Source organism: Acomys minous, assembly GCF_964271855.1.
Source record: "Acomys minous genome assembly, chromosome: 9".
Lineage (NCBI taxonomy): Eukaryota > Metazoa > Chordata > Mammalia > Rodentia > Muridae > Acomys > Acomys minous.
This window is the reverse complement of record NC_140490.1, coordinates 88,953,401-88,978,709: the sequence shown is the minus strand read 5'-3', so window position 1 is coordinate 88,978,709 and position 25,309 is coordinate 88,953,401.

The window sequence follows — 25,309 nt, the reverse complement described above, 5'->3', positions numbered from 1 at the left end:
ATTTCCTGGGGCCGTGTGGCCTTTTTGAATCTTCTATGCATAAAAAGCATCATGGGATGATGAAGGCTCAGACACCTGTGGTTTGTTCTCACCATCACTTCCTGAGGGTTTAGTGAGTGGCACCGTTCATCCTTCCTGTTTCCAGTGTGTGTGTGTGTGTGTGTGTGTGTATGTGTGTGTGTGTGTGTCGTTATGTGGGTTAGTGGCCCTCCATGGCTTGGCTTAGGGCCTAGAGCTGATATTTGTTTCTTGCTACCATTTCTCCTTGCTCTCAGATGTCTGAGCATAGCCATAGCCATGTGACCTCTGACACAGATAGTGATGACTGCTCCCTGGCACCGATCTTTAACTACACGCTCTTTGTGTGTAGGTGCACAAGTGTGTGAGTGTGTGGAGGCCAATGGTCAACCTTGTCTGTCATTCTTAGGTGTGTGTGCATGTGTGCATGCGTGCACGTGTGGTGTGTATGTGTGTGTGGTGTGTGTATGTGTGTGTGTCTGTGAGTGTGTGTGTCTGTGTCCCACCAAACCCCAGATCCTTGTACTTACCCAGCAAGCACTTTACTAATGAGGTCATTGCCTCAACCCTGAGACACATTCTTTTTTTTTTATTTTAAAGATTTATTTATTTATTATGTATACAGTGTTCTCCCTGCATGTAACAACTGCAGGCCAGAAGAAGGCACCAGGTCTCATTATATATGGTTATGAGCCACCATGTGGTTGCTGGGAATTGAACTCAGGACCTTCAAAAGAGCAGCCAGTGCTCTTAACCTCTGAGCCATCTCTCCAGCCCGACACATTCTTTTTGTATTCATAAGAATCACTTTGAGGGGGGTCAGAGGGAATGGCTCAGTTGGTCAAGTGCTTGCTGTGCCTACATGAAAGTCTGGCTGTGGTAGCACTGGCCTGCAAAGCCATCATTGTGGGGAGCAGAGATGTGGATTCCCTGGGGATTGTTGGCCACTTAGCCTACCTGAGTCAGTGAGCTCTGTGGTCAGTCTGTGAGGAGAAATCCTGTGTCCAAAAAATGGAGAAATGATTGATGGAAACAGCTGATGTGCAAACATACATGTGCATACATGTGCTGTTGAACCTGCAGACAAATGCACAAATACACAGAACTCACTCACACACACCAGCATATGCTCTGCCCATACACACCATGCACACATCCCCCCCCATCCCATCCCACATACCTTTAATATATACAAATTAAGTTCTAGGATTCACATATGAGGGAAAACATGAGCCATCTGCTTTTCAGAGTCTGGCTTATTTCATTTAACATAATAGTTTCCAGTTCTATCCATTTTTCCAATGAGTGTCATTTTATATTTTCTTTAGAGCAGGGTAAAGTTCCACTATGAACTTGTATTGCATTTTCTTCATGCCTTCATCTGTTGATGGCCATCTGGCTAGTTTGTTTTCTTAGCTATTGTGAATGAACATAGACATGCTAGCATCTCTGTGGTAAAATGTATAGTCATTTGAGTGTTACCCAGGGATGGTATAGTCCCATAGACCAGCTTTGGGATCAGAGAGGAGAAAGTCTTGGTGGTTCTGTGGTGGGGAGAATTGAGAAAGCAGGGAACAGCGGGCCAGAGATGCCAACTTTGGGGGAACAATTAGGCAAAGGGGAACTAATTGTTGAGGAGAGATTGAGGAATGGAGAAGAAAAGAAATATTGAGGCCCAGACATAAATTGCAGTGCAAACTGAAAGGTCTTCTAAGCCAAGAGAACTTTATTTTTCCTTTGCTGTCTCTGTGTATCTCCCTGGGCCAACCCCAGTGCTTTATTTAAGGTGAAGCTCAATTTTTTCATTGCAGATTACATCATTATTTTCTCGTCTTTTACAATCACTAGAGCATTTAAAAATCAACAGGGGGGGGGGAACAATCTAAAAGCAATGCAAACAGTTCTGTATAAACTACAATAAACCATACAGCAAAAATCAATCAACGAAGGCTGGGTGTGGTGGCGCACGCCTTTAATCCCAGCACTCGGGAGGCAGAGACAGGTGGATCACTGTGACACCAGCTTGGTCTACAAAGGGAGTCCAGGACAGCCAAGGCTAACACAGAGAGACCCTGTCTCAAAAAACAAAAACAAAAACAAAAACAAAAAATCAATCAGTGTCCAAACAATGCTTAGCATGACCTGAGTATAATTTCTTAAACAATACTAGGGAAAGTTTAAGTTTAATCATAAATTTTCCCAGGCTAAAGCCAATCTGTTTACATGATTGTCATAGCAACATAGCTTGAAACTAAATGTTCTTAATACAGAAAAAACTTGACTTACTTCCAGCTCCAAATCAGGCAGTTTCTGCCTGGCTGATGACAATAGTCAGAGCCAAGAATCTTATTGTCTCAAGCCTTTGGCCAGATGCCTTTTTCTACATTCTGTACGGGGGAAAAAAGTTTTTCAGTGTATTTTTCATTAGGGCTCATAGTCAAAGTGAGAAATAGAGAAAAAGACAGTTTTAGGAGAAAAAGTAGATTTCAATGTAGTTTTTTAAGGCAAAATTACACCCACCTGGACCATAGACAGCATTTAAGGACAGTGGTGATCATCTGGAGATATTTGGAACTTTGTCAAGCAAAGCATCAACAGCAGTTCAGGATGTCTAAAGATCATGCTGGGCAGTCGGAGGTCTTTGGAACTTTGTCAAGCAAAGCCTCTACGACTTGTCCTTATGTCTGTGGTAGTACAGCTGGAAGCACAGTAACTTGTCCAGAGTTACCTGAAGGAGAGATAAACCTGTTTTTTAGGATCCCAAGTGCAGGATTGGAACTGTCTTGTGAGCAAACAGGTGAGGTTAATCCACTAGAAGACCGACCACCTCGTGTGGGAGCTTGATTGTTGCCAGCTGAAAAGATCCTGTGAACAGACTTTGGGAAGACATATATAAATGAGCCCAGAACTGGAGGTGGGGCTTTTTGGAGACTTGGGATAGATTTGGCTGTTCATAGCTGCACTTTGAGATGCTCCTAGAGAGAACCGCTCAACAAGGGAAGGCTTCGGGGCACCGGCTCCTGCTGAGGTTCTGGGTTCTGGTTACTCTAGGTTCCAGCAGAAGAAACCCTGCAGATTGTGTCAGGAGAATCGTTCCTTGGAACTGATATCCTTACATTTTTTAAAAATTGTGTCCATTAATCCTCATTTCCTATTGTTTTGGTTAGTTGGGTTACAAGTGACATGTGCTTGGTGACTAAGTTGTTAATAAAATATATTGGTTAAAAATTTGAGCCTACAGTTACCTTGTAGAAGAATTTTAATCTAGCAACATGGCTGCTTTGGCAAGGGATCACTTCCAAAGACCTTCTAGGTCTATGTGATCTGGCTGGAATGCAGACACACTCTAGATTACAATATGATCTTTCTGGAATACAGACACGCCATTAGTATGCACTTTTAATCCCAAACAATAAAGGTAAGGTAAGGCTTATCGAAGGAAGCAGTCATGTTTAAAAAATGACATCTAATAGAGGGGCAGACAAAGTGATGACTCAGAGAAAGATTTGACAGAATGAGTCAGAGAGAGGGTCTCTCATGAGACCAACTCTCATGAGAACATGACAGAAAATAGAGGCTACTTAAGAGCAGTGCAGGGAGAGAGAAGAGAGCCCCCCAGTCCCTGAGAGTTTTTTTTTAAAGGAAAGTTTTACAGAGGCAGGTTGCAAAAAGAACAAGTTAAACACAGGTAAAGACAGAATGATCCAGAGAACGAGAAGGAGCCAGAAGATTAGACTAGATTGCCAGAATTAGTTTGAGCAATTCAGTCAGAAGTCAAGAGAAGCCAGTTTGAGTCAATCAGCTTGGAGAGGAGTTTAGGTTAGAACAGCTGAGTTGAGCCAGCCAGTGAGTATTCAGAAAGAGTTAGAAAGGTGCGGCGACGGCTCTCTTTTCATCCTCTTATCTGAGGAAATAATATAGCATTTACATACCCAGAGCCAAATTTGCCTCTGTTGGACCCCACTGGCTATCTGGGTCCTCCAATTCTACCTACGGTGCGGTTCATAGCTCTCAGTTTTGACTTCTTAGTTCAAGCAGTGGAGAGGAATGTGACAACTGAGTTCAGGTCACAATTTCTCTTGTTGGATTAGGCCAGAGTGGCGGGGCCACATGGCTCTAATATGGTAATCTGAACCATGAAAGGCTAGCTTGCTCCCCTCAGACACTGGAGCTGGACAATTGTGGTGGTTTGAATGGCCCCATGCTTGTCCTCCAGTTGGTGGAACTGTTTGGTGTGGTTCTGCGTTTCGCTTCTCTCTGGGGTTGTCTGGACGCCACTGAACATTGGAGCCAAAAAGGACGAAGCAGAGACCGAGACTGGTGCGCTATGTAGAACTCTGGCTTTGCGTGGTCTGGCTTTGCGTGCAGGAGAGGAAAAGCTTCTCCCTAAGTCAAAGCTCTTTTGCTAGGCGCTGGTGCCAAGGTCAGGTGACAGCAGGTGGTGGCAGTGAGAGACTGGCCTGACCCAGGTTGGTAGGATGGCTGTATCGGGAACGGCATCCTGGTGAGCGCCACAAAGGACTGTGACAGAGATGGTCAGGGCTCCTCATCTTGTGGGTGGTGGGAGCTTGTGGCTTACAATGGTCTGGGTGGTGAGATTTGGCCGCAGCAGCTGTTCAAGTACAGAGAGAGAGAGAGAGAGAGAGAGAGAGAGAGAGAGAGAGAGAGAGAGAGAGAGAGAGAGAGAGAGAGAGAGAGAGAGAGAGAGAACACATGCTTGATCTCCCAAAAGTGTTACAGCTTTGTGAAAACAGGCACTCTAGACCATCTTCGGTGAAAGAGTTTGTGCTCCCTGAGACAAGCACGGAAATAGGGATGGAGCCGGCCAACCCTTGCTGGGCTCAGGATGAGATTTTTTAACTTCATGTTTGAGACTTCCCGGGTTTCAACGTGCTCATCCTTGCTGGTTCCATTCCAGTTCCTCTGGTGCCACGGTCCACGTGCCCCACAGTTTGGGAAGGATTGGGAGGGGTGGCTTTATCGGAGAAAAAAGCCTGAAGTATTCCCAGTGTCTACCTGCCTACAGCCCCTCATGCCTGCGGATCAATATCTAAGCTCTCAACTATTGCTCCAGTGTCATGGCTGCCTGCCACCATGCTCCCCACCATGACGCTCGTGGCTTCTAGCCCTCTGAAACTATAAACCCCAAGCAAACTCTACAATAAGTTTCCTTGGTTATGGTGTCGTATTATAGCAATAGGACAGTAACTACAAGGTATAAAACCTTCCTAAAATGCCCTTCCTTCAGTCCCTATATTGCCTCAGCCTGGTTCCCCGGAAGGGTGAACAGCACTTAGGGTGGTCTGATCTGCCTGTCTATTCCTGGGCTGGACTGAGGGATAGGGAGCTTCACCAGCAGGCTCAGTCCTGCCCACTTCCGGGATCAATCTGCTCAACCATTGGCTGTGCGTGCATTGTCCGGGTCTGTCAGTGGGCGGGGTCTGGCAATTGGTCCCGCAGACCCAAGCGGCACGTCTCTGTGAGTCCACCGTGCTTTGCCTTGCTGATGCTGTCCCAGCATGAATTTTGGAACCTACCCTGGTTCTGACACTCTTATCAACCCCATTTGATGAACCTGACTTTCTGCCCAGCACATTCCCGTCCTCACCCCACCATCGGGGTTGGGGATTGGGAATGGGGGACCCCAACCACCTGCCGACATCCAGTTGAAGTTCAAAAGCACAGCTGTGAAGGAATAGACACGCTCTGAAGAACCCTGTCTTACCTTCCCCCTCCACCCAACCAGCCCCCTTTTCGTATGTACATTTCAACTTCCATTGTGGCAATTTTCGAACACGAAACTCACAATCGTACGGGAAGTCTTGATTGTGGCCATCTCCAAGTTTCAACGATGACCGCGTCAAGACCAAACGTCTCTCATCTATGGCACTTAATCTCTCCCACCGCCACCCCGATATTAGCTCAAAGCGCATTTCAGGCATCAGATTATTGTATCTGTTAATATTTTTGGTATGTATCTCTAAAGCTTTGAACTGTTTGTTTTTCGTGTCAGCACAACACTGTTATCACACCTAGCCACATTAACAATAACTGTTTAATGCCACCAAATAGTCCAGCTGCTGTTTATATTTCCAGTTGTCTTAGAAATTGTTTAAAGCCTACTTAAAAAAAAAAAAACCATCTGAGTCTGCATCCACATGTGATCTGCATTTTGTGCCCTGTTGATAGCATCTCCAGGTCTTTTTGGGTCTGTATGGCTCTTTTCCTTTTAATTTGTTTCTTTGTGACAGTTCAGGGTGGCCGTGGAGGGACATGGCTGTGTCCGTCAGTATGTGGACGGTTTCCAACTGATCCTGAGTTTCTTCCCCCTGGCAGGCTAACTTTCGAGGAGGCGCTGGCTTCTTTCACCAGGTCCATGACATGCTTGGCTGGGCTGGCTGATTCTGTGTCAACTTGACACAAGCTAGAGTCATGTGACAGGAGGGAGCCTTGGTTGGCAAAATGTCACCATAAGATCAGGCTGTAAGCAAGTCTGTAGGGCATTTTATTAAATTAGTGGTTGGTGGGGGGAGGGTCCAGTCCTTGTGTATGGGGCAGTCCCGGGGCTGGAGGTCCTGGGTTCTGTAAGAAAGTAGGCTGGGCAAGCCTCAAGGACATGAGGAGCGAGCCAGGATGCAGCACCCCTCCATGGCCTCCGCATCAGCTGCTGCCTCTAGGTTTTCATCACTTGAGTTCCTGTCCTGACTTCCTTCCGCAATAGGTTATGGATGAGGAAGTATAAGGCACATGAGCCCTTTTCTTCCCAAGTTGCTTTTGGTCACCGGTGGTTCATCACAGCGATAGTAACCCAAACTAAGACTCTGGCTGTGCCTTTCTTAAAGACACAGTAGCTATTAATGCTCAGCTCTAAAACGTATTAATTAATTAGGGAATAGGAGCTGGAGAGATGGTCCAGTGGTTAGGGGCGCTTGCTACCCTTGCAGAGGATCTGATTTTGCTTCCCAGCACCCCATGTTGTTTGGGCAGCTCACAACTGCCTGGAACTCCAGCTTGAGGGGTATCTGACGCCCACCTTCTGGCTTCTGAGAGCACGCACGTGCACAAGAGCACACGCATAAACAACAACAACAACAAAAAATAAAATAAATATTTAATTGGTGAAGGCTTGTACAATGACCGGCTCTAAAACCATTGTCTGAATTTCTCAGTGACCCCGATAATTCATCCGGGACAGTCCCGTTCTTCCAGGGGCCTAGGCTTGAGTTCTATGCTTCTCCACATGTGAGGTGAATTATGAGCAGTGGGTGGGGGGGGGCTGTCTGACCAGAGTGACAGTGGTGGGGTCGAGGAATGTCCATACCCTGAAAATCTCATCCTGAGATGGCCGGGAGTAGGATCGCTCTCCCCCTCTGCCCCAGGCTTGAGTGTTCCATTTTCTGGTGCACGTAGCCCTGTGCTCTCACCTTTGTCCCCTCCCCCCAGAGGATGTCACTTAGCCCTGTAGCGGGGTTAAACTTGCTCTTCCCTTACGAGGTTGTGTCCGGCAGCACTTAGAATTCCTCCTCATACAAATGAAGCGGCCGCAGCACCCCAGCCCACACCAATGATGTGCACTTACCCCCAAAGCCCCTACCTGCAACCAAAAGTTTAACGAAGGCGAGATAAGCCTGTTTTTTTAGGATCCCAAGTGTGGGATTGGAACGGTCTCGTGAGAGAACAGGTGAGGTTAATTCACTAGAAGAGCAACCATCTAGTTCGGGAGCTTGATTGTTGCCAGCTGAAAAGATCCCGTGAACACTCTGGGAGGAGATATATAAATGAGCCCAGAACTAGAGGAGGGGCTTTTTGGAGACTTGGGGTAGTTTTGGCTGTTCATTGCTGCACTTCGAGATGATCCTAGAAAGAACCGCTCGAGGGAAGGCTTCGGGGCTCCGGCTCCTGCTGAGGTTCTGGGTTCTGGTTACTCTAGGTTCCATCAGAAGAAATCCTGCAGATTGTGCCAGGAGAATCGTTCCTCGGAACTGATATCCTTATGGTTTTGTTATTGTGTCCATTAATCCTCATTTTCTATTGTTTGGTTAGTCAGGTTATAAGTGACGTGTGCTCGGCAACTAAGTTGTTAATAAAATATATTGGTTAAAAAAAATTGAGCCCACAGTTTAAGTTGCCTCTGTTCCCACTCCCCCGCCCCCATGAAATGAGCTGCCTCAGTGAAGCCTGTCTCCCCAGAGTCTGGTCTCGTAGAGCGCTCCTGCCTGAGGTCTCTCCCGTTCTCAGTGTTCCCCCACTTGAGTCCCCTCTCAGGATCTTCCAGTGGTGATGCGGGAAACTGCTGCCACAGGTGGGGAATCGGAGCCTGGATTGCCGAGGACACTTCTCCTCAGCTACCATTTGGTTACCCAATGACAGCACCAGGCAGAGGAGACACTTGATGCTTTTCCAGAATGAGTTAGTTAGGGTCCTTCAACGGGGAGCATTAAAGGCTTGGAAAAGTACAGAATTAACTCTGCTGTGTGTTCTGATCCATCACCCTTTAGTCTTTATGGAGGAACACCCTTGCTCTCTGCTCAGGGTTGGACCAATAGCAGAGGTCCCCATTCCATTCGGCTTTCCATACCATGAGATCTCTTACTTACAAACCAAGGAACCAATCTGTACACACACACACACACACACACACACACACACACACACACACACACACACAATTATTGTAATCCAGAAGCAGAGGAGACGCCTACTGGACAGGTCTTGGGGTGCTCAAGATCTGTGACTCACACCTTCCATTGGGAAAGAGATCATGAAATGATTTTGGGGTCTTCAAAGTCTTACTGTTAATTCAGACCCTGTGTCAGTTTTCAGAATGTGTGGCTTTTCTCCTCTCCTGAGTACAGATGAACAACAGTGTCTATGAGGGCAGTTATCTAGGAAGAGAGAAGCTCAGTTGAGAAAATGGCTCTACCAGACTGGCTTGTAGGCAACTTTGGGGGGAGGCATTTTCTTTCTTTCTTTTTTTTTAAATTATTTTTTTCTTTTAAATATTTATTTTTTATATCTTAATAATTAAACTATTTTTAAATTGCATTTTTTGATTAATGATTGCCATGGGTGGGTCTAGTTGACTGTGGGCAGTGCCACTTTTGGGCAGTAGTGTTAGAGTGCATTAAAAAAAAAAAAGCAAGTTGAGTAAGCTAGGAGGAGCAAGCCTGTAAGTAGCATTATGCTACTTAAAAGTAAGTACTTTGCTACTAAAAGTAAGCTTTTGCTTCCAGGGTCCTGTCTTGACCTTCCTGTCCTGACTTCCCTCATTGAGGGACTAAAACTGTAACTCAGAATTAACCTTTCCTCCCCGAGTTGTCTTTGGCCATGGGGCTCATCACAGTGACAGGAAGTAAACTAGGGCGATTCGTTTTAGCATGCTTGCTTTCCCCAGCCTCTTGATCTCTTTCGCCACCATCTTCCATAAAGCACTGGCAGTCCCCAGATTGGGATGGGCCATCATTTCTCCAAGCTTCTAGGAGCTACCTTAGCAGTCCCTTTGCCCATCTCAGGGTCCTTGTCAGAGTGTTAAATCCTACATCCAGAGGAAATATCCCATATCAGTAAGTTTTCCTGTGCCCATTGGTATGTCCTAACTCTCTCTCCCCATGAAGTTAGTGTCCCCAGAGTCCAGTTCCGTTTGGATCTTCTGAGCTAGTGCCAGCTCTGGTTGGTCAGTTCCAGTGGCTCCTTTCAATGTTTAACTAGGTGGCTTGTGTTAAGAATTGGGACTTAGAGCCGGGCGCAGTGGCGCACACCTGTAATCTCAGCACTCAGGGAGGCAGAGGCAGGTGGATCTCTGTGAGTTTGAGGCCAGCCTGGTCTACAAAGTGAGTCCAGGACGGCCAAGGCTACACAGAGAGACCCTGTCTAGAACCCAGTGTTTGGGCTTATGAAGAATTAAGACCATCACTGAGTTCGTAGCTCAGTTGCTAGAGTGCCTGTCTAGCATGTCCAAGGTCCTGAGGGGTATCCCCAGCACTATATAAACCATGTATGGAGGTACACACCAGTAAGTCTATCTTGGGAGGCAGTCCTTGGAAGATCAGAAGTTCAAGGTCATCCTCAGTTTACATAGTGTGGGTTTGGGGGCCATCTTGGACTATATTCTTTTGCCTTTAAAAAGAATTCTGTTACTCAGGGATCTGAAGTTTTGTGGTTAATCAAATGGATTGGCCCAAGGTCACATCCTGTATCTTGGGGCTTCATGCTTTCTCGATTTCCATCCTCAGCTTTCTATAGCAGATTTACTTAAGGTTGGAACTTTAACCCCTCTGTTGCCACAGATAAGAGGCTTTCTATGTGGTACCCAAGAAGCTCCCGTGCTCTCCAGCTTAGTTTGTAGCTGTCTGTTCCTCACAGTCTTTGATAAGTCCCCCCCCACCCAAGAGCACGTTGCTGTTTAGCATTTGTTCCTACTGCCCTCACTACAATAACCGCTCCCCAATGACTTTCAGGTTGCCTCCTTACTGCCTTTCTTCTCACGTATATCTCATGTTCCCACTGGCAGAAGCTTAACCAGTTTTGCCGCCATCTTGTTTCAAGGGCTTCGCCACCTCTGTGTGCCGGCAAGGGTGATGGGTTTCCTCTTGACTAGCTGTTGGGTAGCAGCTCCAGGTCCCACCATAGCCTTCCCCTTCTCAGAGTACTCACGTGACGTCCACTGCTCCAAGGGGCACGCTTAAGATGGCTACTTGCAGGCCGGGCGTGGTGGTGCACGCCTTTAATCCCAGCACTCGAGAGGCAAAGGCAGGCGGATCGCTGTGAGTTCGAGGCTAGCCTGGTCTACAAAGCGAGCCCAGGACAGCCAAGGCTAACCCAGAGAGACCCCGTCTCGAAAAACCAAAAAAAAAAAAAAAAAAAAAGATGGCTACCTACAGGGTAGGGCATGAAGTCCAACCCAAGGGAGAGAGAGAGAGAGAGAGAGAGAGAGAGAGAGAGAGAGAGAGAGAGAGAGAGAGAGAGAGAGAGGAATCAGACCGCTAAGTGTTTTCCACAAAAGCCTCACGTGACTCACTGGAGAGGCACGGAAGGTGGCAGGAGTCACCCTAAGTTTGAGTAAGAGACCAGCCATCTGTTGATAAGGGCTAAATGTTTGTCCATTCAAGCCCACGCCTAGTAATATGTAAAGATCATAACCTCAAACATGGTGCCAGGAGACGGAGTCTTCAGAAGGTGAATATGCCCTGAGGGTGTGTCCTTGTGAATGAGGTTATAAAAAGAGACCCTACAAAAGCATGGTCTCTTCCCTTTTGGGGGGCAAAAATAGAGAAGGTGGGCTGGGCATACTAATGCAGACCTGTAGCCTCAGCCACTTAGGGGCAGAGGCAGGAGGATTAGTAGTTGGAGGGGTTTAGCCTGGGCAACGTTTGGGGACCCTGTCTCAGAATAAGACAGGCAAACAGCAGCTGGGGAGATGGCTCAGTGGCTAGGTGCGTGCCATGCAAACGTGAGGACTGGAGTATGGGTTCCGGCCTCCAGCACCTACACAAATGCCAGGCAGATGTGGCGACCCCACTTTTAATCCTTGACGGCTGGAGATGGGGGGTGTCTCTCCAGAACAAGCTGGCGAGGTAGTCTAGTCAGATCAGTGGCCTCTTGTTTTAAGTGGGAGACCCTGCCTCAGTGTACAATGTAAAGATCAACTGAGGAAGACACTGTGATTTCAACCTCTGGCTGCCGCTTCTGCACACGTACATTCATTTTCCCTTGTGTGCCCAAATACACCGGAACATGTGCACATACATAAATTTAGGCATGCATATTAACATTTACACATAAAAATCCTCTCAAACAGACCAATACCAAGTAAACAACAACAACAACACATATGCATGGGTACATGCACATGCACAGACAGACAGACAGACACACCCATATGAGAAAACAGGCAATTTTGACCCAAAGGAGGGAGCACCTTTGCCAGAACCCTCCTTTGGGTTTGGACTTTGGACATCTAGACTCTCTCCAGAACTGTGAGTAAAAAGAATTCTGTTGTTTATCAGCTGAACATTATGGCACTTTATTATAGAAGCCAGCAGAGGCCAAGACAGACAGTGACCATTATATGCTGGGCCCTGGAAGAGGAAGTGCCCCCGAGAGAGGGGAGAGAAGAAGAAGAAGAAGAAGAAGAAGAAGAAGAAGAAGAAGAAGAAGAAGAAGAAGAAGAAGAAGAAGAAGAAGAAGAAGAAATTCCTGGAGAGGTCTGAAAGTTGAAGGTATCTGTTGGCACAAATCTATGCGGGTGGAAGAAAAGAAAATGGGTGCATTAAGCTGGCAGACCCGACAGCAAAGATGGGGAGATGGCTCCACTGTTTGAACTAGGGATGCCTTTGTCATTTGATCTAGCTAAAAGGACAGCAGCCACTGTTGTGCAGAAAGTCTCTAAGGGTGTTTGTGCCTTGTTGCTTGCCCACCCTGGCTAGTGACACCCCTCTCATGGTGTCATGAAGCTCAGGTTAGCCCCTTGGAGGAGAGATGCCCCACTCACCGTAGCTGAGTCCTCAGACATGCATCTCTGGTACCCTGCACCGTCTAGGCTTTGAGGGGGCATGTGGTTGAACCACCAAGCAGGCACACAGGATCATGGGAAATGTTGTGACAGTTTCCTACTAATCGCTGTTCAGCAGACACAGATGCGCAGGTCAGCACAAACCAGGCACGTGGTCTTGCCTATCTGGCCAGAATGTTTTGGCGTCTGAGAATTTCATTTCATGCCCTCCTCCCAGGTTTTTAGATTTCTCATAAAACCAGTCAAATCCGTGTTTTGTTTTGTTTGTTTTTTTTCTTTCCCCAGAGCTTTCCACAAAGCACCCTTTCAATTTCCTTTTTCAGCTCAGAGAATGGAATAAAAAGGACCTTCACTGTTCATATTTGCTGGAGAAAAGGCCTGCCCAGCTGCCAGGGTGACGGAAGAAAAACACAGTCACCACTGGAAAGAAGGCAGGGCTGTTGCGCCATCATAAATGTTTTAAAGAGAGCAGGGTACTCGTTAGGAGTTGAGCTGAGGCTTTGGAGGGACGCTAGAGGGAGGACCTGCTGCCTCGAATTAAGTGGAAATGTGCTAAAGTGAAGAAAAAAAAGAAAGAAAGAAAGAAAGAAAGAAAGAAAAGGCAAACCCTAAGAAAACACAAACCCAGCACCTTTTAGTTGCTTATTGGAAAAATATTTTCATAGTACACAGTCCTTGGCAGCGAGTAGAAGCTTGATAAATGTTTGCTGAGTGAATAACTGAATATAGGGGTGGTTGGAATACGGGCTGCTGGTCTTGGAAAAATACATGCTTTCCTGCTGTCTGGGGTTGTAGGCCTCAAAGAGTAAAGTTGCTGGTATTAAAACAGAAGAGCTGAGTTCAGAAGCCTTTAAAATTTCTCCTTCCAGGCACCACTGGACTCAGATCAAAGTACAGGGCCACCTCTTCTGTACGAGACGTTTGTTCCAGTTCCATACCTGCTTTCTTTTCTGAAATTAAAAAAAAAAAAAAAAAAGAACCATTTTGAAAGCCCCACGTGTTGGGATTTGTCATTGGGGGTCATGGAAGGGAAAAGGGTGACCTGGGTTCTGGCTTGACTTCCTTTCTTGGTTACCCAGCCATGACTTTATGTCACTGACCGTGGGCAAGTTACAGTAAGCTCTAGGTGCCTCAGTTTCCAAATCTGTACGATGGGGGCATGCAGAGTGGTTGGGAGAATTGGAGTTTGTGTGAAGTGGGGAGGATGACAGTGGCTGGAGGCTGTGGAGAATTTATAGCACGTGAGCTGTAGGTTGGCACTATCCCAGCGGCTCTCATGATCCAACTAGAACTTTTGACTTTATTCATAATGGTCAAATATTGGGGGGAAAGCCTGCTGGGCTCGTTCATCCTCGCGTCTCCATTTAGAATTCCAGACACGCCCCCCTCTCTTCTAAGTAACCCCCCCTCCTTCCAAATATCCACAGGGATAAGGCTAAACCCAATTCCAGCTGCCTCTGACCCCCATGCCTTTCTCATTCTAAATCATGGTGTCAGACATTTTCAGCTCCTGAGCACAAACGCTGGCCTGTGTGTGTGTGTGTGTGTGTGTGTGTGTGTGTGTGTGTGCGCGCGCGCGCATGCGCGTGCTCGTGCGCTCGCCCGTATGTGTGATTGTTATTTCTTTAACATTTCAAATGCCTGCTCTTGGGTTTTGCATTATTCTGTGGTTTCCGACCTCATTTGCCCCCCTCCCCTTTCATTGCTTGGCCCGAGCTTAGTCTACTCCTTGCCAAGGCTGCCTCCCCCTTTCCCTAATGCCTCTGAGTCTCCCCCCCACCCCCCAAAGGCCTTCCGTTCCTAATCCCGGGCTCTCTGATGCTTTGCAAAATTGAATGGCCTCCGTTCCTCTGTTTGTCCTGCCCCTCCCCATCATGTCCAGGGTGGGTTATCTTGCTTGGGCTCCCATTTCCTGCTCTTATTTTTGGCGCCTGGCCAGGCATCACACATTCATGTGAAATCCTGCCTCTTCCAGCAGAGGGGAAAGGTTGTTTCCATTCATGGAAAGACCATTGCCACAAAGATGCTACGCCCTCACCCTGGGCACCAGGGGGTTCTATTTTTTTTTTTTCTTCTGACATGCCCAGGGCAAGGTTGGAAGGCTCTGGTCCCTATGGTTATTTGTGCCTAAGGCCTGTTAAGGCAGCAACAGTGTGGTCTTTGTGGGGTGGGGGAGGGGGTTGGGGAAGAAGAAGGGGACCATCAAATCTAACTGACCTGGAGCTGGATCCATGTTTCATTTCTCAGCCTCAAGTTGTTTATTTTGTAAACTGAGAAAACCACCTCACGGTATTGTGGGGAGAAGCGGGAGTGAAAAGGGCTTAGTACATTGCTCAGAAAGTGGTATCTCTTCCATAAATATTTGATCTTTCTGCCCGCTTATGGGTGGCTAGGACCTCCAGGCAGCTCTGGGTTTTAGCGGGAAGGAAATGGTACCTCCAAGCATTCAAGAGAAGAATGTGACCAAAGGGTGATTTGCTGAGGTGTGCTCGGGGTGGGGTGAGGGTGGGGGTAGGGGTGGGTGGGGGTGGGGGGATGGGATTCTGGTCCCTATAGCAGCCAGAAGTTGTAAGTGGCTACTGCAGGGCAAAGCCAGGATCAGCCCAAGTCACGAAAGCTTGCAGAGTATTCTGGGGTTTTAATAAACCAAGAGCATTTGTTTCCGTCTTTCTTGTAACTTATGCCAGCTCAAGGGGTTTCGTTTGTTTGCTTCAATGCAAGTAGCTGGTTGCAGGACTGCGGCTAAGGGAGAGGAATATAAAATCTATATCTCTTTCAAAGAGGAGCATAGGCCCTAAGTACACCATTCCTTTCCTTTTCTGCCTAGGCCTCCTATGGGTTGAGCCCAAAAATAGACCAGGGGGAAAGAGGCCCTGAATGGTGTCATTTAGAGGTGCCCCAAAGGGTAGAGAAAGCTGATGGATGGGTCTGGAGTGGAGAAGCATCTGTCACACGGGTTTTTATGAGGCGGTCGCTTTGCACAGGCTCTGAATCCCAGTTTCCTGCTGAATGACCATCTTCCCTACCTGCTTGTCTACCACAGGGCTGCTGTAAAGACCCAGGGGCAGTGCTGGGGCCACTTGGCTTTGCAAGGAATCCCCCTCCTCGTTCATCAGCACCGTGTCACTCAATTCTCCAACATCCAGGCGAGTTATAAGGTAGGACTCCCCAGGAGACAGAGCTAGCAGTCTGCCACTAGAAGTGGGTCTTCAACAATGGCTCAGCTAAGGCACCAGGTTTCTAACCTGTCTTATTTTGCCATTTGCCAGAAAGCAAACCTGACAAGCTTTTGAATGCATGCGGCCTGTGAGGAATGCATGTGGCCTGTGTGGGAGATGCTTGTAGGCCGTAGAGGAGGAAGCAGAGCCAGGACGATGGTTAGACCTTGGTCCTACAGGGCTGCAGAGTTTGTGCACAATACATCCTGGGTTGTCCTCTTGAGAGAAGGTCTGGAGATGTACACACACACACACACACACACACACACACACACACACGCCTGCATCCTCTAAAGTGAGCCAGGAGGAAGTTGCTATGCAACTGTGATGATGAGCTTTGCCAACTTGGCACAACCTAGTGTCACCTGGCTAGAGAAGTCTGGGTGAGGGACTGGCCTGTGGGCGTGTCTCTGAGGGACTGGGTTTACCTGCACTAACTGCCGTGGGAAGACCCCGCCCTAAGTGTGAAAGGCACCGTTTCCTGGGCTGGTTTCTGAACTGTATAAGAGGGAAGAAAGTTAGTTGTGCATTAGCAAGCCCTCAAGCAGCATGCGTGCATGCACCCTTCTCTGCTAGGCACGCATGCATTTATCTCTGCTATGGATGCATTCATTTCTCTCTGTTCCTGACTGGAGGTGAGGTGACCAGATGCTACCAATTCCTGTCACTGCAATTTCCCCACAATGGCCGACTATAGCCTGGAGTTGTGAGCTAAAAAGAAAGAAACCCTTTCTCTCATAAGTTACTTCTTGTCAGTTTTAAAAATCCTGTAACTAATTAATTAATTTTAAATATTTTTTTTAAAAATCATAACAACAGAAAGGAAACTAAAGTGGACCCTGATGTCATCTACCTTGGTTTCCTAAGTTTTGTTTATTTTTTCAAGACAGGGTTCTTTGTGTAGCCTTGGCTGTCCTGGACTCCCTTGGTAGGCCAGGCTGGCCTCGAACTCACAGCGATCCGCCTGCCTCTACTTCCCCCAGGAGCTGGGATCACAGGCATGTGCCATCACACCTGGGTTGCTCCCTAACTTGTGTGGTAGGGATCATGGCTGACTCATAGGACACTTGTGAAGACTGAACCTGTAGAGGCTCGAGTGTTTTCTGGGTGCCTGGGCTGTATGAAGTATCTTTTAGAAAAAATGTCTTCATAACAGAAGTGGGCAGATACTATTTATGTAGTAGACGGGGCAAACAGGCTCAGAGGCAGTAAGACATTCTCCTGCAATTAAACAGAGTTACTAAGTGGCCAGGCCAACTCCTGACTGTTTGTCCGCTGCCCCCCCACCCCCACCCCACCGCTTGCAGCTACCCTCTGTTTACTACATAAAACACCAAGAAGCATTGTAAACATAAAATGTTTGTGGTCCCAGACTCGGTAGCTCAGACTGACTCCCAGGCAGTGTTTCTCTCAGCCCACCTCTCACATATACACTCATTTTCTCAGTCCCCTGGGTCTTCACCAGCAATGCCTCCGTGTCTGCATATTCCAAGGGGTGCCAGAAAGTCTCCAGGCAAAACAAACTACGTTGTAAAAAGACTCTAGACACCTTGTTCTTCGTGTAATAGCATTTTCTTTTCAAAATAAATATTTTGTAATGCTCTCTTTCCTGTCCTGCTGTTACACACATAAAAACCAGTAAAACTCACAACTCTTTAAAATTTGTGGTGAGTATATATATATATATATATATATATATATATATAATATTTTCCCACAGTTTTAATCAGTTTGAAGTGTACAGGGTTTTTTTGTGTTTTGTTTCTTGTATTTTTTTTGTAGTGTCTGTGCTTGTTCATTTGTGTGTGTGTATGTGTGTATGTTTGTATGTTATGCATATGTATGTCCTTGTGTTTTTTAAAAAAATTTTTTTTGTGCTTGTGTTTTTGTGTTTGTGTGTGTGTGTGCGCGCATGTGTGTGAGTAGGCCACAGATTGACGCCAGATGTCTTCTCCAATTTATCTCCACTTTCAGCATCTTATTTTTATATAGTATATATCTTGCAAGTTTGTACTGATGCCTTCTCGTGCTGCGAAGGCTAAGCGAAGGGGAAGGAACTCTCTTTGATATTTGAGTCATCCGAATGCAAACAGAACTAGGCATTTTAGGAAGCTTTCCTTGTACATAGGTAGACACTGACGCAGACCTAATTCACCTTTTTTTTTTTAAAGGGCCTCCAGTGACAAATGCCAGCTTCAAAACCCAACTATGGTGGATATGAATGTTGCCTTTTAAGCTCCTTGCCTCCGGCGCCATTCTCTCTTTTCCCATGCTCTGACATGGATGGAGCCTTCTTGGTGGTTTCCATCTCTAGCTCTTTTCCTTGGTCCAGCATCAGCGCCAGCCCCCCTTTCCCCCCCACCCCCGCCCCCATCCCCAAACTTTCCTGGAACAGCCTCCTTCCTCCAGCGGCCCCAGGATGTGCCTCCTTTAAATCTTTGACCTCTGACCTCTGTTTGTGTGGGGATTCCTGCTGGTCCTCTATGATTTTTTTTCCCACTGCTTCTTTTCTCACGTGCCCCTTCTAATACATGCCAAGTCACTTTGTTGTTGCTGCTGTTGTGCCTTAATTGTAAGTTACTGTTATTTGCATCTTTGGCTTTCTCCAGTTCGTCCTTAGCATTTTTTTCTTTACAAGGAATTATTATTTTCTCTTTTGCTCCTCTGATGATGCCACTCTATTTTTATTTCCCTATGATTTAAGAAACGAACGTGTGAATTCTCTCTGTGTGTTTAGGCATCTAAGTCACTCGAAGTTTTCAGTAAGCATCCTGTCTTCCATCCTAGAGAGCTTCTTTCAACTTTTTGTGCCTTTCTTTGTGTTCTTGTTTAAGCTGATTTTCTCTGTCTTCCTCCTCCTTTTTTCCCCCCAGAATAATATTTAACCGGGCATGGTGGCGCATGCCTTTAATCCCAGCACTTGGGAGGCAGAGGCAGGTGGATCGCTGTGAGTTCAAGGCCAGCCTGGTCTACAAAGCGAGTCCAGGACAGCCAAGGCTACACAGAGAAACTCTGTCTCAAAAACAAAACAAAACACCCAGAATAATATTTAAAGAGTATCAGCAGGTTTGCGTCTTCGTATTTCTAAAACAAAACAAAACACCCAGAATAATATTTAAAGAGTATCAGCAGGTTTGTGTCTTCGTATTTCTGTCCAACGGTCTCCACAGACTTTCTTTACAGACAGAATACCATCAGACACAGCAAACGCCGACCCCTTCCATGGCCTCATCTGATGCTTTGGCCTCTGACCGTTACCACCTCCCCACTCTCTTATGTCCTCAAGGGCTGCATCAGCTGGGAAACACTTAATATAAGCAGGTCTGTTTCTCATGTCGTTTTTTTTTGTGCACGCTGGTCACTTCAGGGAGGGGTCTGTTTGGACATCCCCCGCGTGTAGTTTTGTCTGCATGAGTTCTGCCTGAGAGAGACTTAGTGCTGGCACAACTGATTATATCAAAGTCTGTTGTCAGATGGCTTAGCTTGTCGGATTTCATCATTACTTCCAAAGGTACCCAACCTTCGTTCAACTTGATCTGTTCTTCACAAATTTTGTCCCGCGGTAAATTAAAGTCTCTGATATAATGCCTCATCGGATGACAGACAGTAGTCTCTGTCTCTATCTTCAACTATTACGGCTATATAAAAGTTTCTCCTACTCAAAGAAACTGATCCTGCAGGTGGATTTGAATCTCTTCTCCACCGTCCCTAAGATGGCTTTGTGGGACACTTCTATCGCAAGCACAGTTCCTCGCTTGTCAGAATCGTCGGCCCAAAGCTCTTCTGTGTGAACACAATGCCAGCTGGTTTCTTTAACTCATGGGTTTTGGAGATTTAGAATCACAGCCAAGAAGCAGAAAGGAAAGCGACCTCCATCCCCCGCCCCACTCTGCAGAGGGACCACGAGGGTGAGATTGCGTTGCTGTATAAATGCATTCTGTGAGCTTCGTTAGGACCTTCTGGGGACAAGAGGCCTACCTCATAAAGGTCCTGTCTCCTCTTAGCATTCCCACTGGACTTTCTTTTTTAACATCAGACCCTCAGGGGAAGGGCCGCAAAGGTAGCCTTCCTTGTTACTAAACTTATTACTTTTCTGGTGGTTGTGGCCAGTCCCTCATCTCACTGAGCTGAAAGGACCTTGCTATGAGCCCGCCATTTCCCTAAGGACAATCGGAGGTCCCTGAGGAGCAGCTAAGCCCTCGGAAGGTATGGTTTTGCCAGTCGTGTGAGGCTGTCTCTGGGCACCTGTTGCTTGGAACCATTTGACCGGACTTTCTAAGTCTGGTTTCAGGGAAAGCAAGAGGCTGGCAGGGATCGTGACTTTCCTAAAACCCGTGTCCCCGAAAGCCCCGTTGCCTTTGAGAATGGCCCTTCGCCTTGGCTCCAGCAGCCTCTATGATCGTTAAAAACAGGAAGCTAGAATTCGCCAAAAACTTTTGCAAAACTGAGGACATAATCTCTTGTGACTTGTAGCTGTTTGTTGTCTTTATTCTAGTTTTTTTTTTAAATCACCCCCACGAGGCTGAGCATAGTCCCCTCTCTGGCTGGCTCTCAGCGGGGACAATGTACCCTCTAGATATTCAATGAACGGCAGCTACATCCCAAGGCTTAGTGTAGGGTGGCTGTCTGACACCGATTTTACCTGTCCTTAAGCCTCACCTCAGCCCTGCCAGCCAGCCCGGTGCTCGGTGCTCTGAGCTCTGCTTTGCCAAACATTTGGCCTGGCCGCAGTGTGAGTCTATGAGGGGGCTCTTTCTACTGTCTACGTGGCGCTGTGATCCTCTTAGGAGCCCTGGACACACAAGCACAGGAGTCTCAGAGAAGGGAACGGCACTTCACTGAGTCCCTGGAGGTCACTCAAGTCAATGTCATTTGGTTCTTTATTAGTAGTTTTATTTTTAGTAGTAGTTTATTTATGCATCCTGTGTGCAAGGATCTTCCTAGTGTAGAGCTTGCTCCAAGGAGCACAAAGGCAGAGGAGAGGGGTCTATGCAATTGGGGGAATGTGTAGGCCTGTGGGGGGAGGTGCAAAAACAAACAAACAAACAAACAAATGCTGCATAATGGCTTGGCCTTCCTCAGAGTCCCCATATTGGAATACCAATGTCACAGACTCATCACAGTTAATTCTGTCCCAGCTAAGCAGTCACTATTAGCCACAGTCAGCTTCGTGGGGACAGGTGGTCGGTTCAAGCTCATTCCAGCAGCAAGGTGGCGGGGAAATGCACTCCGTGCTTGCATTGGCATCCCAAGTGCTTGCCAGTGCTTGCATGGCAAACGTCCTGCCAACCAACCTATCTTCCCAGTCTTCTGTGTATGAGTTTCGCAGGGGGCATTCAAACCTCAGCACCTCAGCTGGTGAGGATAAGGAATTGGCTTCCCGTGTTGTGTAAGGTGCAGTGCTCTGGTCCCACACTTAACGGTTATAAATCTGACTCCTGCCTTCACGTTGCTGGTGCTTTTGACTGAACTGTACTCTGTGCAAGCAACACAAATGATACAACCAGTGTCTTTCACCTGGACGGCTCCCCACAATGCCTATAGATGAAGGTCGTTGTGGGACACCCTCAGATCACAGTGCACAGTGTGACAGCTGCCAAGGGAGGGAAGGAAGGGACGGGACATCTATGTAGCTTTGAGAGCACCCTACCAGACCCCTGGAGCCTCCAAGCAAAGACCCCCTACCTATAGGACCCCACTTGGGGCATAGAAAACTTGTGTTCAGTAGTCTGAGCAGCTTAGGGAAGGCAAGGTGTACATGCTGCCGGGATTCCGAGGATATGGCAGCTGGCTGTCAATCAACCTTCTCCCCGCCCCCTCCCGACGCCAGGCTTTCCCAGGGAGATCCGAGCATCTTCACGAACACTTTAGAATAATGGCAGAGCTGTGGATGGACCCAGAGAGGACTGCATGACCACAAGTGACTCAGTTGCCCTCCCCTTCCCACTTAATTTACTTTAGCTGGCCGATTAATTGAGGGAGTGTATGGAAGACATTTCTCACAGCATAAAAGCTCAAGAATCGTTAGCTGTCTTCTCGTTAGAAGACAGCATAACAGCGGTGGGATCTTGGACACTTGCTGGCACTCAGATTTACCCTCTGGAAAAAAGAAGATAATAGCAAGTTGTTAGCTTCATGGGTCGTTGTGAGAGTGAGATGAGATAACCCAACTAATAGACTCCGATAGTATGGCTGTTATAATCGCTAAGTGCCTTCTGGTTTCTTTTAGGGGGTTGTGCACAGTCATGGCCTGCAGGGGGCAGCATCGTCACAGAAATCCAACTGATCCCGCGCTGTCATAATAAGGTTGAAAAATCACAGAATGAAGCAGCAACTGGGGGGAACAGGCACCATCACACAGTGGGTGAGTATAATAAAGTGGGATCAATAAAAAGAAAAGGGATTTTCAATTTTAAAAGCCCATGAGCTGGTCTACAAAGTTAGTCCAGGACAGGCAAGGCTACACAGAGAAACCTTGTCTCGAAAAACCAAAAAAAAAAAAAAAAAAAAAAAAAAAGCCCATGAGCAATTGAAAATGAACGCAAGAAAAACAAACAAAAAACAAAAAACCCAAAGGCTTCCTGTTGGACCTCCGCCCTGCTCCTTTGGGCACTGCCTTAGAGAATTCCAAGAACACAAGACAGGTTGCAATGGAACATCAGCCACCCTGAGGGAAATTGAGAAGGGAAGGGCTTTGGCCCTACAGGACTCATGGGCTTAACTAGGGCTATTTAACTAGGGGCTATTTAAACCGTGTAGGCCATTTCACAGCGGCAGGGGTGGGGGGGTGGGGGGTGGGGGGATGGGGTGGGGGGTAGGGTGCAGACAACTTTTTGAGCGGCTAGAGGAAAGGATCAGCGGGGGGCAGGTAGTCATTACTTTTCATTTCATGCCCTGGTGGACCTTTGGATTTGTCCTGCTTTCCTGAAGGACACTTTCCTAGGTTCTCCAGGCATCTTGAATAAAAGAGGATATTTACCTGTCCCTTTAAAGCATCCACCGCTGCTCTTGAGGTAGGGATGGGAGGTCTGGCCTCTTAGGCATCTCTTGGAGCTGTTGTTAGCGGTCACCAAGCAAAGTCCCTACAGCTTGCAGCATATCATTCTGCGTTTCCAACCTAACTGTTGAACACCATCACCCCCTCCCCCACCCCGACCTCTGACCTCTGACCTTGTCCTTCAGCTTCCCTTCTCACTTCGCCCTGGATTTAGAGAATTTCTCACACCACACGTGAAGGTGGGCCTCCTTCATCACGGTTGACTGGCACTGTGCTGTACAGATGTGCCCAGAGTGAAAGAATTCTAGCCCTAGTGAAGGTGTGGTCTCTAATTGCTCTTTTTGGGAACTAATGCGGAAAGCGCCCTCCACGCAATAACCTGCTGTCCGTTGCCACAAACCCGCAAGATGCCCAAACATTCTGAATAACAGAGGTGAGTGTGTGGAACTTGGATAGATGCAACTTGTCCAAGTCCCCCCAAAGTTGGTGTGTGCCCCAACGGTGTCCTTTAGAGTCTCAGATGCTCCAAGCTGGCCCCTCTGACTTGCTGTGTAGCTGAGGGTGGCCTTGAACTCCTAATGCCCATGCCTCCACCTCCCAAGGAGCATGCGCGTGGTGCTGGGGGGTGGAGCCTAGACATCAGTGGCAGGTCCCGGGCTGCTCCAGGAACCAGAGAAGCATACAGGGGTCTCAAGGTCAAGTCCCACATACCGCGCACAAATCCTAACTCTATTCCTAAAGGTATGTGACTTTGGGCAAGTCACATAACCTGTGGCGACTCAGTTCTCCCAAGCGTAGCTTTAGAAGAGGAATCATTCTCAATCCTCGTCCTCACATGGTAGCTATGGCTGAGTTCGTGTTTGTAAAAGACCTAGAGCAGGTGCCTGGCAAACAGCGAGCCTAAGCTGCAAGATGTCTGTGGTGCGTGAGGCCAGATGACAACTCTCACCAGTGGGTTGTGTTGAACTAAGTTGTGTACTTTAATTGATATGTACCCAAAGACTTCTTTATATAGAAACACACTTGTTTGTGAAATTTGTATGGAATAAAAAAGAAAGAATTTTCAGTAATCGAACTTATGCTGGATGCACTGACATCCAACCTCCCATCGCAAGACTCAGGAGCTGAGGCAGATGGATTGCTCTGAGTTCTAGGCAGCTGGGTTGCTCCGCACAGTAGGTTTGTAAGTAGCCCAGCCAGACTACATAGCAACATCCTGCCCTCCCACACCAAGTTGAATGTACTCCCTCCCTCCCTTCCTCTCTCCCTCCCTCCCTCCCTCCCTTCCCCCTTTTCCTTCCTTCTTCCCTGCCTTCCTTTCTCCCTCCTTCGAGCATGCACCTCAAGCCTCCCCTGCCCCAGAAGCATGCGCTGGCTTTGGATGTTTCTGTTGGGAAAAGGCTAAACACCTACGACAATTTACGATGGTTTCCCCATGATGAAGCCGAGAGTTTTTGTGAGTCAAGCGTTTGCTGGCGCTATCACTCATTCTTGGAGACGGAGCGCACACAGTATTCACGTGGATAGGCCATGCTGCTGTGGCAGGAGATCAGTGGGCAGGTAGCACGCTTGAAGTAACTTCTCTGTAGCGCTGCACAAATGGCGGAGATTTCAAATAGTGAGACAATCCGCGTTGAACCTCTGCAATCTTGTTGAGCCACTGGGACAGCCTGGGACAGCCGGGGAGGTATGATTTTCCAGAACATGTGGGAATCCCAGAGCTCTGCGTCTCACCAGCATCCTCTCTTGCTCTCTGTCCACTCACTCCATCTTTTTGTCGTGTCTTAATGATTTTACCTGTGTCATATTGTTGTCAGCGACCTTGTCTTTTACTGACAGCTTACTGAGGTGCAATGAAGCAGCCATTGCATTGCTTAACATGTGAATTTGGACCTCTTAAAAAATTTAAAAATTAATTTTAACTTATATGTTCACTTTACATCCCAATCATAGCTCCTTCCCCTTCTCCTCAGAAAAGTGGAGCCCTGCCCACAGCCCACTCCAGCACATCAAGACATATCAGGACCGAGCTTCTCCTCATCCACTGAGGCCAGGCAAGGTAGCCTGTTAGGAGGAAGTGATCAAAGCAGGCAACAGAGTCCATGTCAGAGACATCCCACACTCAACTTATTAGGGGACCCACATGAAGATCAAACTGCCCATCCATTACATGTAGGGGGCCGAAGTCCAGTCCGCGCATGCTTTTTGGTTGGTGTTTCTGTCTCTGGAAGCCCCCTTAGATCTAGGTTAGTTGACTCTGTTGATCTTCTTGTGGAGTCCCTGTCTCCTCCAGGTGAATCTATCTTCCCTCCACTTGGACTTCTTGCCCTGCCTTCCTCCCCTTTTTTCATCCTTCCCCCCTATTTCCCTCTCTCTTCTCTCTTTCCTCTTTCTCTAGAAAGCCCAGGGTGTATTAGGCAAGCAGCTCACAGCCGAGCTACAAATCTAGCCCTAACTTTAATTTTTTGGACCGTGTCTGGTACTGTATCTTTCCTTATGGCCCAGCTGGGTTCTGAGCCTGAGATCTTGGTGCCTCAGCCTCTCAAATGGCCAGGATTAATTACA